At 44.9% G+C, this 12,494-nt stretch overlaps 1 long non-coding RNA gene across 1 annotated transcript; it reads left to right on the top strand.

The window, feature by feature from the left end:
• The first annotated feature begins 345 nt into the window (after positions 1-345).
• On the top strand, positions 346-6,927 carry LOC146201296 (uncharacterized). The gene is made up of 3 exons (XR_014705302.1): positions 346-474; positions 1,854-1,978; positions 6,613-6,927. It is a non-coding gene; the product is annotated as an uncharacterized LOC146201296 (long non-coding RNA).
• Positions 6,928-12,494: the final 5,567 nt, after the last annotated feature.

Genomic DNA, 12,494 nt, shown 5'->3' with positions numbered 1-12,494 from the left:
TGCTTCTACACAGCTATGATATAGTTTGTAGTCGTCGTGCTCGTCTGAACTGCGTATAAATCAGTAATGCCGTCAAGTCTGCATTATATGATGCCAGAGCGAATCGATGCGATAGAAAGCGTTTCCATTAAACAGTTTTTTTTTTATTTTCCGCATGTTTCATCGTTGAATTCTTCCATCAAAATTTTTTGATTAAAAGGTAAATGACCATTAAACATTTTTCTATCATGATGCTTCGGTGAAATTTTAATCAGTGGCTGAATAGACGCAGCAAGCAGCAAGCTCAAAAAGAACGAAACCGAACCTATCCTCAAAAAAATCTGAAATGAGCCAATCCAATCCACCTGGCTTCACGTTTCCGTGTTCTGCATTTTCTGCGCAGTTACAAATACCTACGGCTGTAATGCACTGCTAGCATTGTTTTTGCTGTGGCTTGGTGCGGCTGGCACACTTTGTTCACCCGCCGATCCCAAAGTAAGTATTTCACCGAACTTTTGTTTCTTTAGTGGAACTTTTCGATGCACCGATGGTGCTGAGCTTTTGGGTAAGGAAACAGCTCTGTACAGCTGCCGAACGGTCGAGTGTTTTAGGCGAGACTGACAGGATGGCTCCGCGCCGACTAACTAAAGTGCAGCCTCAAGTCTGAGGGCCATCTTTCTCGGCATTACTGGACGCTGCGCCAGTAAGCCGCGCAACTTCTCTGTCTCTGATAAAGGAGTGCCTGCCCGAGCTTTAAAGGAGTTAATTTGTTAACCATGCGCAACGTGCTGAGTTGTAAAAACTATACGAGAAAACTTTTGCACTCCTCGAGCCTATCGTGCAACATGCCTACACTTGTGAAAACGTCGTGTTTTTTTTTTTGTTTTTTTATTATATATATAATGGACAGCCGCTGATCTTTCTCTCTTGTGCTTTACGGCAACTACAGTTTCTAGAAGGAACGGTTGTAGCTGCTAAATAGCTAAAGGTTTAGTACTCTCCTTCAGCTTTGACAAACCAGGACAGCACCTTGCCCATGTTGGTTATGCATGTGGGACCGAACCGCGCAGAACAACCGGACAAGGAAATGAGAGAAAAAAAAAAGTCAGCACTTGTCTTTTTCTTGACCCGTTGTTCTGCGCTGTTCTGGCACGAATTTGACATACCGCCGCCACGATACACTTTGGCTGTGAGGTCTGGTGCCTGCAACGCCTTCTTTTATGCAAAACAGGTATACTGGGAGGCCATGCAAACCGCGGGCTAAAAAAAAAAAAGAAAAAAAAAACGAGCTGAGCAAAAGTGAGATGAAAACAAAATTGTTGTTGCTTTGTCCTTACAGATATTCAAAGGCTCCTCAGAACTTTACTGCATTATTGACAGCGAGATAATGCCAAAGCTACACTAGAGCCATGCAGCACCTTATAGTGCATGATACTGAGCTTATGTCTCGCACTGAAAGCTCTTACCATGTTCTTAGATTATCATATTAAAGTAGCTTTAAACCCATGCTTGTTAATACAGTGATAGCCATAAATTGAATCTAGGGCATCATGCTCACATACAAGGCTTCTGATAACTGCTGGTCACATGATGTGGGCTATAGCAGAAACCTGTACCTGGTCATCTTACAAGCATTTGTGCAATTGATGCTTTTAATGTGTTGTAAAAGTTTTTGTGTTCTGTTTCTGTATGGGAATGCTTTCCTTATTGAAGTCTAACATTTGGCTTGCTACAGCAAAACCTGTACCTAGTCATCCTAAAAACAGCACCGCAGTTGGTGCTTTTAGTGTGTCGTAAAAGTATTTGTGTTCTGCTTCTGTATGGCAATGCTTTTCTCGTTGAGGACTAGCATGAGGCTTCCAAAAATTTTTCAGATGCCATTTGCTGTAGCCGATTTCGTAGCCAACAGGAAGCAGCACTTTGAGCATGGAAAACTGTCATCCACGGGGGAAAAACAGCAACATCCCTTTGCATTCTCATTTATTTGGTATGGCTAAAAGTGAGTATTGTATCATTATCTATATTATTAATATTGAATCATGATTGTCAGTGTTGAAGTTGTTTGAGCGTTATGATTTTAAACACACAGGACATCCCTTCGACATTAAGGTTTTAGCTTGTTTACATGTAGGATGTAGAACTGGTTTCAACAAACTTTATGCAGCAAATTCTTTTTACATTGTCCACCATGTTACTTTTTGTCATTGTCCATTGAAGTAAATAACCAGTATTTTACGTTTACACAGTTGTCCACTCTTAGCTTGAATGGGAATGTGTGGCATGCAGTTTGCAAAATAGCAATGCATCCGTCACAGCCATGCATCAAGACTAAGTGGCTTGTGTGTAGAGGGACCAGCCGCTCCAGCTTCACGTCATCTGCCTCTTTGATCCGGTGTGCAGACGTGCATTGAGGCAAAGTGGTTTATGTGTAGAGAAACCAGAAGCTTCTTTGTCACATCTGGCTGTTTGTTACGGTGTGCAGATGCGCATCGAGGCAAAATGGCTGATGTGTAGAGGGACCAGGAGCTGCTGCTTAACGTCCTTCGCCTCTTTACTACAGTGCACAGCCGTGCATTGATGCTAAGTGGCTTGTGCATGGAGGGCCCAGGAGATGCAGCTTCACGTCTGCCTCTTCACTCAGGTACGCAGGTGCGTATTGAGGCAAAATGGCTTATGCATAGAGGGACCAGGAGCTGCTGTGTGGCGTAGTCTGTATATTTGCTATGGTGCGTATCGAAGTACAATGGGGGGGCTCATGTGTAAAGGTACCATGAGCTGCTGCGTCATGTCGTCTGCTTCTTTACTATGGTGCGCAGGCATGCATCAAGGCAAAGTGGCTTATGCGTAGAAGGACCAGTAGCTGTTGCTTCACATCTGCTATGATGCGCAGCTGCGTATTGTGGGTGGTGGTGGAAAACATTTCCATCAGATACAAATACAGGAGGTTACTCACTAGCTGACCCTGAGGGGGCCTGTCCTGACAAAAATAAGGGGTCCCTAGTTTGGGACCCCAGTGGTGGTAGAGGGACTAGAGGCTGGTACTTCACGCTGTCTGCCTCTTCGCTACGGTGTGCGGCTGCGATGGATGCAGTGGCATCTCGAAAAGTGCATGCCACGCACTCGCATGTTCAGCCTGAGTGGACGACTGTGTACCTGCTATAGCTTTATTATTCATAGAATAAACCTAGGCCAAGTTGGATAAATTATAGCTCACCTCATATGTGGTCAGCAAAGAAAAGCCACTTCAGAAAATCTGATGCATTTACTGTCATAGGATTCTTATTCATATACATTACTGACAAGTCAGATTCTTCACCCTCAGAAATGCCAGAAAAACAACCAAGGGTGTGTCTGTAATAGTCTAGCTTGCTCTTTCTCTGCAGACTTGAGTCAGATGTGTGTTCCATTGCTGTGGGTGGGACAGGTGTGAATCTTTGATTTTAAGCTTGCAACAAGTATGTTATTGTAGTTTAAAGGCAAAACGGTACTAATAATCGTAGTCCCCCGTGGCCTTTATCCTCTTTTAATAGCGTTGCTAGACACTGAATTATTAGTTTACTCTGCACTGTTTCTGTCTAGTTAATGTGCGGAGATGTACATATTGCATTGCTTGTATATGACTTGAAGTTGTCGACTTTGCACTTAGAAACATTGTAGCGTTATCTGATGTGTTGCTTTCATTTCTTTAATGATTTCTGTAAGGGATCGGTGGGTATGCTAGGCACCATTATTAGTCTGCTCTTTTTGGGTCACCTGTTCAATGCCCAGCTGCGGCCGTCTCCCACTTGCCCTCGGACAGGAGGCGGAGAGACGCACACAGAGAGGCAGCTACAGCAGCTACAGTGCTTAACAGGAACGTAGGCAGAGAGGGAAAGAAGTCCCCTCTTCCGAGAACTTTGCTGTCGCACTCGAAGACGCGGGGACAGCAGTTTGTTCTCGTTGCTGTGTCATGTAGGGGGCTCATTTTTATTTAAGGAGCTTTACGAACAGTATACAACTAAGGGGTCCTTAGTACTAAGCGTACTAAGGGGTCCTTAGTACGCTGACTGGACCCATCACCCGGAGGCAGCACAGCTTTGAAACGAGCACCTCTTTTGGAAGAACTGCTTATCGTTCAAAAAAAAAAAACACTGTCAGGTTGAAGGGTGTAAGGCCCTCTTCCTTGTTGGGGAGCCCATAAAAGTGACAATTATTCAGTGCAGGCGCGCTGAGTGGGGTCTCGTTGAGGATTCCAACCCTGGATGTCAACAATGGTGGGAGATAGCGGCGTTGAAAAAGGGCAAGTGTGTAACAGTGACGGTATGATGCGGAGCGGGAGGATGTGGGTTGGCTCTTCTGATGTGTTCCGCAATGGTGCTGACTCGGACGCCAATAATTGCAATAATTGCCCTGTAAAAGGAGCCGCCAAGGATGCAAGCTTTGGGCAATGGTTGCGCACGTGGGACACCGTTTTGATGGGTTCTATTTTTTTTCTTTTTTTTTTCCTAGGGGAGAGAGTTTGGCATGTGACCTAGTGAGTCAATCATTTCGAGGTCCATTCTCTAAATTCCGTTTGTTGTGAAACGAATTTGTTGTCCCTTTTGCATTGCTTGTATTAGGGAGAGGGTGAAAAACCTTATGAAAGTGGAAAGACATGCCAAAATGTTTGTTAGCCAGTCATGTGTGAGGTCGTTGTCATTGGGTATGAGAAATGTGGGCGGAGTCCCGAAGTTAATGAAACGGCCCCGCGGCCTGTAGAACTCGTTCTGAGCTAGATTTTGATCTCTTTCCTCTTCGGCATAGATCATGGTCATTGTTTCACCTGTTGTAAATATGTACATTCATGTATAAAATTTTCAGTTCATCTTCCTCTCCGTGTGCAAGTTGTTGTGGCCAGATGCAGTAAATTCACTATTTTCATTTCTATATAACATGCCTTTCTGAAGATGGTGAGCTCTTTTGTCCAATCCTGTAAGAAAGCAGCAAAGCTCTCCTAAATCTTCCACAAAACTGTGTGATATCTTTAATGCTAACTGCGGCTTGGCGTCACTCAAAACGTAGTTGAGGTAGATTTCTCCCCCCCCCCCCCCCCCCCCTCTTTTGTTCAAATGAGGACCAGCGGACACTAACTCTTACTTTTGTAATGCCCTAGGCCCCGCCTTAAGGCAGTACTCCAATGTCAATACCATTTTTTAGCTATGGCTGTCCAACAGCACTAATGTCTTTTATACACTTCTTTTACTAATCTCTTACCCAAGTGGTGGCTTATACTGCGGGGGCGAAAGTCTCTGGACAGTAGGTCTGGAGATTTTGGACTAGAATCGCGATGTAAACGAATTGTGACCTTATTTCTCTTGCACATATGAAAGAACTAACGTTCAAGTTTCACATCGACAAGTATGGTCCGAGTTTCCTGGTCGATGTGAAAGTTATATGCTTTGATTGCAGTTTGTGTAGTCCACACACTTTTGTCCCCGATATTACATAGGGGCAAATTAGGCGCCTTTACAGGGGCAGTTTCTTTGGCGCCCACTACCTTCCCCATAAAAAAGCTACAGTGTTTCTTGTGAACAGCTGGCTGCATTTATAAAGACCATTATTTTTTTGTAATTTGTTGTGCGTAGTTGAGAAATCCATGACATACATGCACAGCTGGTTGCCAGAATTATGCAACCATATTTCAGTAACTAACATCCATGCTGCATGCTGCCGGTAATACATCAGGAGCTTGTGGTTGTCAGCTTTTTGTGTTTTGTGTAACTATAAGCCTTGCTATTGTAATGTCACATATAGTGCTGTGGGTAAACAAATAATTACTTTTAACTCTTGTAGAAGCATGAACACTGCGCAATCACTGCGGCGGGCTATGCTTCCATATTGGGCTTTAGCCACATGTCACATGTCTATCTTTATTCTGCTGCAACAGCTTGCATGTTATCAGATAAGTTACTTCGTCGCAGCTGCTCTAAGGAGACGCTTTCTAGACGCTTGTAGCCTAGATGTTGATGTCGATATACCCCTGTCACGCCCAGGGAATGTCTTCGGTAGAGGGTACATGGAAACCAGCGAAATGTGCAGTTTACAGAACAAAAAGGTAACAATTTTAAATGATGTTATTATTGGTCACTTCTTTTCAGAGCAGGAACAATGACTTTAGAAATCTGCCTGTTAAACCGCTCAAAATGCAGGTTTCTGCCGCCGATGCGTGCCTGTGTAATACTGCAATGCTCTGGCTGTGCTTTATGTTCATATACAGCATCCTTTATGCTTAGTTTCTCTGCATGTGCACTCCATGTCTTGGGCATAGCTGAGGGTGCATAGCAGCAAGCATAACATGCCATGTTTGGTCAGAGTGGCATGTCCAAATAGACAACATAAAAACATTAAAATACTGAATGCCAGGTTCTGGTCAAACTATGTTTGTATCTTTTGTTATTCTGCATGGGTTTTGCTGCAGTTATATGACCTTTCTATATAGTATGTGACAGTTCTGAATGGAGATGCATGCGTACAGTGCCATCTGGAAAAAGCAATTGAGAGAAACTGGCAGTTGCCCTTGAAGATGCAATTGAGAGAAACTGGCAGTTGCCCTTGAAGATGTGTAATCAAAGTTCAGCACAGATAACTTCAATTTCATTTTCCCTTCTATTGCAGGAGGAGCCCAACCTGCTGTTCCCATCTTAGGCCTGAAAGACCAGCAACAGCTGATTGAGCAAATGCACAGGATAGTAACTGCTCCTGGAATCCCGGCCTGCGGAGGCCGCCCACAGAGAACTCGATCATCTTCTCGCTAATTCCGAAATATTAGGTTTCAATAAATACCTTTTCCTCCACCACCTTCCCAAGGGAAGAGCTGTCACGGCCAAGGATAATTAAAAAAAATTATTCAAGTAGATTCTTAATACTCCAGTTGGCCTGCATTTTACCATGCCATTCCGTAACATCAATATTTTTTTAGTGTAGACTATTTATGCATGCAGTTTTTGCAATAAAGCAAAAAAAATGCTTTTTTTTTTCCAACCTCGCATGCTGGTATGCCTATGCACTTTGCATGTTTTCAGGAATGGTGCATTTGTGTAAAGCTCAGCTAGCATATGCGCCTCTTTGATGGAAGTTTTAATTGCACACTGCTGTTCAGTGCTTTGTGTGTGAAAGTAAAGCAGACAACAGGAAACTTGAACCTGTTGCATATTCTATTGTCTGCTTTACTCTCACGACAAAGGCATTGAGCACTAGTATGTGACTGAAATTTCCATGGCACATGCTTGCTGAGCTTTACACGAATGTTATTGGCAAGTTTTTACACCAATAGCGGGCCCTGCAAGCATGTTCCGGGAAACGTCCGAATGTCCGCCTCCGGTATTCCGTCGGACGTCCGTGGGACGCGATCCGGATCCACGAACGATAGTCCGACGGACGTCCGCTGTACGTATATCGAACATAACCGGACTTCCGTCGGATGTCCGAAGGTCCGAAAACGGACGTCCGTCGGTCGACCGTCGGACGTCTATGGCCGTCTGGGAGGCTGACGTCGTCTGCGTACATGCTGAATTTCAAGTTTTCCACTTTCCTCAGTTCTGCTGGGAGGTTTCGCATGGCAACATTAAAGAGGAACGGGGACAGCACCGAACCCTGTGGCGTACCCCTGCTTCCTAGTTTGACGGTGGAGGATTCAATGTCTTGAAACTTTATCGTTCTACCCGACAGGAAGTCTTTTACGTAGTCGTACGTTTTCTTTCCGACCCCCAATTCTTGGAGGCCAAAAAGAATTGCCGCGTGTTTTACGTTATCGAACGCCTTTGTCAGGTCTAGACCTAGTAGTACCCTCGCGTCCCTGGTTTCGCTTTCTATGATGTCGTGTCTCAAGCGGAGCATTACGTCCTGTGTGCACAGGCCGGGCCGGAACCCAACCATTTCGTGCGGCCACAGGTCGTTAAGCTTCATGAAACGCGTTAGTCGCGTTTGGACTACACGCTCCATCAATTTCCCTATACAGGATGTTAGAGAGATTGGTCGTAAGTTCTCTAGTTTAGGGGGTTTGCCTGGCTTCGGTATCAAATTCCGCTGTTGTGGAAGGCGGCCTCTGTCCCATACGATTCTCATGTATTTGGTGAGCGTGCGGATGGAATTATCGTCCAAATTTCGGAGAACCCTGTTTGTGATTCCGTCTGGGCCGGGAGCTGATTTTGTTTTTAGGCCTAATATTTCGGCGCGAACCTCCGCCTCCGTGATCGGCGCGTCTAGGGCCTCGTTTAAGGGTCCTTCGTAATCCGACAAGGGCAAGGTTTGTGTGTCGCCTACGTATATGTTAATTAGTTCCGCCATGAGTTCCCCGTCCGTGCCCTCCAACGCGTGCCTGGCTTTCGTCAGTCTTATGTCCGATTGAGTTTTCGAATTGTCAGGATCAAGTAGGTGTCTGAGTTGGCTCCACGTATTAGCAAGGTTCATGTTCCCTTCCATCTCGTCAAACCTACTACACCAGTTTTGTTCGCAAAGTTTTACTGCGTAATCTTCAATCTCTTTGTTATATCTTGCTATCCTTCGCCTAAGGTTCCTGTTCCATCTTTGCGACCGGAGACGCCTCTCCATGCCGCATTTCGCTTCCCACATATGAAGGAGTTTGCTGTCAACCGTCACCGGCGCATCGTCCTCCCGTAGGGTCGTGGTTGCTTTCTCTACTTGTCTCTTAAGCGTCTCTGCCCATTGCTCTATGTTTTGGATTTCATCTCCCGATTCGCTGTTTTCTCTGATTTGCCTAAACCTGTCCCAATCGGTGATTTTGGGCTTTTTGAAGCGACGCGTTTTGACGCCCTTGCTGAGGGTGAGAGCCAGAACAAAGTGGTCGCTGCCTAAAATTTGAGCTGTGTTTTTACAGACTGCGTCTCTCGTGTTTATTCCTAGGATAAGGTCCGGGATGGTGTCTGCACAGACGCTGTTTTCCATCCTGGACGGACAACTAGGGTCCGTCAGGAGGGTGAGGCCGAGCTCATGTATGTCCTCCCACAGTTGCCTACCCTTGGGGTCGTGTCTATTGTAGCCCCATTCTTGGTCGGCGGCACTGAAGTCTCCTAGAATTATAAGAGTATTGTTTCCTGCTGTTTTGATCGCTTTGCGGAAGAGGGCGCGGAAACGTACCTTTCTCCTGCTGGGGGGTGCTGTACACGTTTGAGATGAAGAGACTAGGCTCTTTCTTGCGACCAGTGATAATTTCTATTAATACAGCTTCGATGTCACGCGAGTTGACCTCATGCTCGACTACCGCTATGTGTCTTTTAACTAGATTGGAGACGCGGGATTTTACTCCCCGGTCACCGTGAAACGCCTGAAATCCCGATAATTTTGGTAGACCTTTTCCTGTTTCCTGAAGGGCTATAGCTAAAGGTTTTTCTTCGCTCTGCTCTAAGTGCTGTTGCAAGAGCGCTCGCTTTCGTTGGAAGCGATTGTTTCAGTAATCATTTTTCTCCTCTTAGGAGAGGCCTGACGTCATTTTTTTGAAGCCGGCGCGGCCGCGCCGCGACTGGATGCTGCAACATCTCTCCTCCTCCTTCCCTCTCCGCATTCTCTTTCTCCGCGACGCTCACTTACCTAGGGCCCTTAGCAACGCTGTTGCTAGTGGCCCGAGTTTTCATAACAACAGCGTCGCCGTTGCTGATGGCCCGACTTGGCTAACCCTAAATTTTGACGTCACTTCCACCACACTTGCTCCAATGCATTGGGAATGGCAAGGGCCTCTCCTAAGTTGTTTCCTTCCTCCATGCCTGGAGCCGGTACGCGCGGCTACGAGGGCCGATCAGACAATCGCGGTGCTCGTTGTGGCGTTATCTAATAAACATTCATCTTTTTACGCAATAAGGTAAGGGCCGCGTGTCACAGAAAATCCGGCGTTGGCGTTGCTGTGGGTTTAACGCGAAAATCAACGGGAAGCAAAATAAATATATATAGCCTTGCAGACCCATTTATTCGAGCTCGATTACATAGATGTGATAATTTAACGTATAAAACTGTGCCGCAAACTTTTTTTTTTTTTTTTGCGCAGGGTTCAGGGTGGTGCCATACCATTTTGCTTCCCACTTAGTCGCCATCTGCTAGACAAGTTGAAGGCTAGTCTGCGATATGGATTATAATCCTGACGACATATATACGTACGTACCTCCGACTGCATGCTGGTGATTGCAAGTGTAGGTGTCCACCGAGAAATGAGGCAGATACTGCACCTTCCTTTCCCCAAAACCCTACATTAACAAAAAAATAAAAATTTGCGGATTGAAGGCGGTGTTAAAGGCGCTACCAAGCAAAAAAAAAAAAAAAAAAGAAAGAAAAAGCGCTTGAGCAAGCGTCTCCTAAGCTTTCTCTCTTGCTTTTTTCCCGCCTGGCTGGCAATGGAGATGCATAAAAACCGAATGGGTCCTTGCTTCTTACTCTTTTTAAGTAAATCAGTTGGCTACAGTAGGTATAGTTTTATCTTATTTAATTTTTTCCAAGATCGGTGGCTACGTGAAATATACACGACTTTCCAACACTCGTTAAAATAAGCAATAGAGGTCACCGCAATTATTATTACGTGTATTTAAATTATGTTGTGCGCTAACATAAATCTACAAGCGTACCGAAAGTCTGACTGTGGCGTAATAAGGGGAACAATACCAATATATAATATGGTTACATGTGACACAACTACACAAACAATTATCTCTGCTTTGAGGCACGACAATGAAGTAAAACTGCAGAACTGGGAGAGAGAGAGGGAGAGAGATAAACTTTATTTCTTCAAACAAAAAAAAAACAGTTAATTGTCCAGATCAAAGCTCTGGACGTGTTTGATCAACTTAGGTGCAAGCCTGAAACGCGTTCTGTGACCCGATCGACGGTGTTACTGGTTTCTGTGTAATGGAAAGAAGCGCAAACGCACAGCTACGAATCAATTCGGACGTAATGGCACTTCGCTCAATTTTCTGAGCACACACGCGGGAAATATGAAAACAGAAAACCCACTGAAAATATATTTTCGCGAAGATTTATTGCAGCAGCAATGAGTTGTATAATCCAAATCTTGTTCCTTATAAAAATGCACGCATGTAAAATAGCCAGACACAGGTAGATTATATTTTTTTATCTTGACAGTGCGCATGAGTGAGCACATACATGACAACCGTAAGTAAGCATCGCACATTTTGAAAACAATTGGTACTGGTGCGATTTTGGCACCTTCGGAGGGAGTCACTAGTAATTCGAGCTTGGATGGAGAGGGAATAAAGAGGGGAAATGAGAGAGAAAGCTGGTAGCGCACCGTTTTAAAGGGGAAATATTTAAAAATGGCTTTCTGCTCAATTCATGACACATACTAGAAAAAAGGAAGTGATAAATACGCTCTGCCAATGTCCTCAACATTAGGTGACGTAAAGCAGCTCACAATAAAACGAAGATTTGGCACTTGCAACGTATTTAACATTTTTCGAGAGACCATTGTCATATTATTTTGCCATCGATCGAGGAGCGTCTGAACAGTCCCGACGAGCTGGAATCGAGATCTCAGAAAAGTAAATACTTGTAAATTATATATCTGAAAATAATGTCCTTTAAATACACTTTCATAGAAAGTAAATGGCAAACTGGGCAGAATATGACTAATTTCCCTGCACAAGTGAAATAAACTTTCTCTCTCTCTCTTTCTATATATATATATATATATATATATATATATATATATATGTGTGTGTGTGTTTGCGTGTGTGTGTGTGTGTGTGTGTGTGTGTGTGTGTGTGTGTGTGTGTGTGTGTGTGTGTGTGTGTGTGTGTGTGTGTGTGTGTGTGTGTGTGTGTGTGTGTGTGTGTGTGTGTGTGTGTGTGTGTGTGTGTGTGTGTGTGTGTGTGTGTGTGTGTGTGTGTGTGTGTGTGTGTGTGTGTGTGTGTGTGTGTGTGTGTGTGTGTGTGTGTGTGTGTGTGTGTGTGTGTGTGTGTGTGTGTGTGTGTGTGTGTGTGTGTGTGTGTGTGTGTGTGTGTGTGTGTGTGTGTGTGTGTGTGTGTGTGTGTGTGTGTGTGTGTGTGTGTGTGTGTGTGTGTGTGTGTGTGTGTGTGTGTGTGTGTGTGTGTGTGTGTGTGTGTGTGTGTGTGTGTGTGTGTGTGTGTGTGTGTGTGTGTGTGTGTGTGTGTGTGTGTGTGTGTGTGTGTGTGTGTGTGTGTGTGTGTGTGTGTGTGTGTGTGTGTGTGTGTGTGTGTGTGTGTGTGTGTGTGTGTGTGTGTGTGTGTGTGTGTGTGTGTGTGTGTGTGTGTGTGTGTGTGTGTGTGTGTGTGTGTGTGTGTGTGTGTGTGTGTGTGTGTGTGTGTGTGTGTGTGTGTGTGTGTGTGTGTGTGTGTGTGTGTGTGTGTGTGTGTGTGTGTGTGTGTGTGTGTGTGTGTGTGTGTGTGTGTGTGTGTGTGTGTGTGTGTGTGTGTGTGAGAGAGAACTACTAGGTTGGTCTGTTGGACGGGCGACATACAACCTATATCGCGCGAGCTGCGGGCATATCGACAATTCGCTCAGTCGATGCCTTAAAAAAT

This window comes from Amblyomma maculatum, chromosome 2, assembly GCF_055883805.1.
Source record: "Amblyomma maculatum isolate TAMU_Amacu chromosome 2, ASM5588380v1, whole genome shotgun sequence".
In the NCBI taxonomy this organism is placed as follows: Eukaryota; Metazoa; Arthropoda; class Arachnida; order Ixodida; family Ixodidae; genus Amblyomma; species Amblyomma maculatum.
This window is presented reverse-complemented; position numbering and strand designations above follow the sequence as displayed.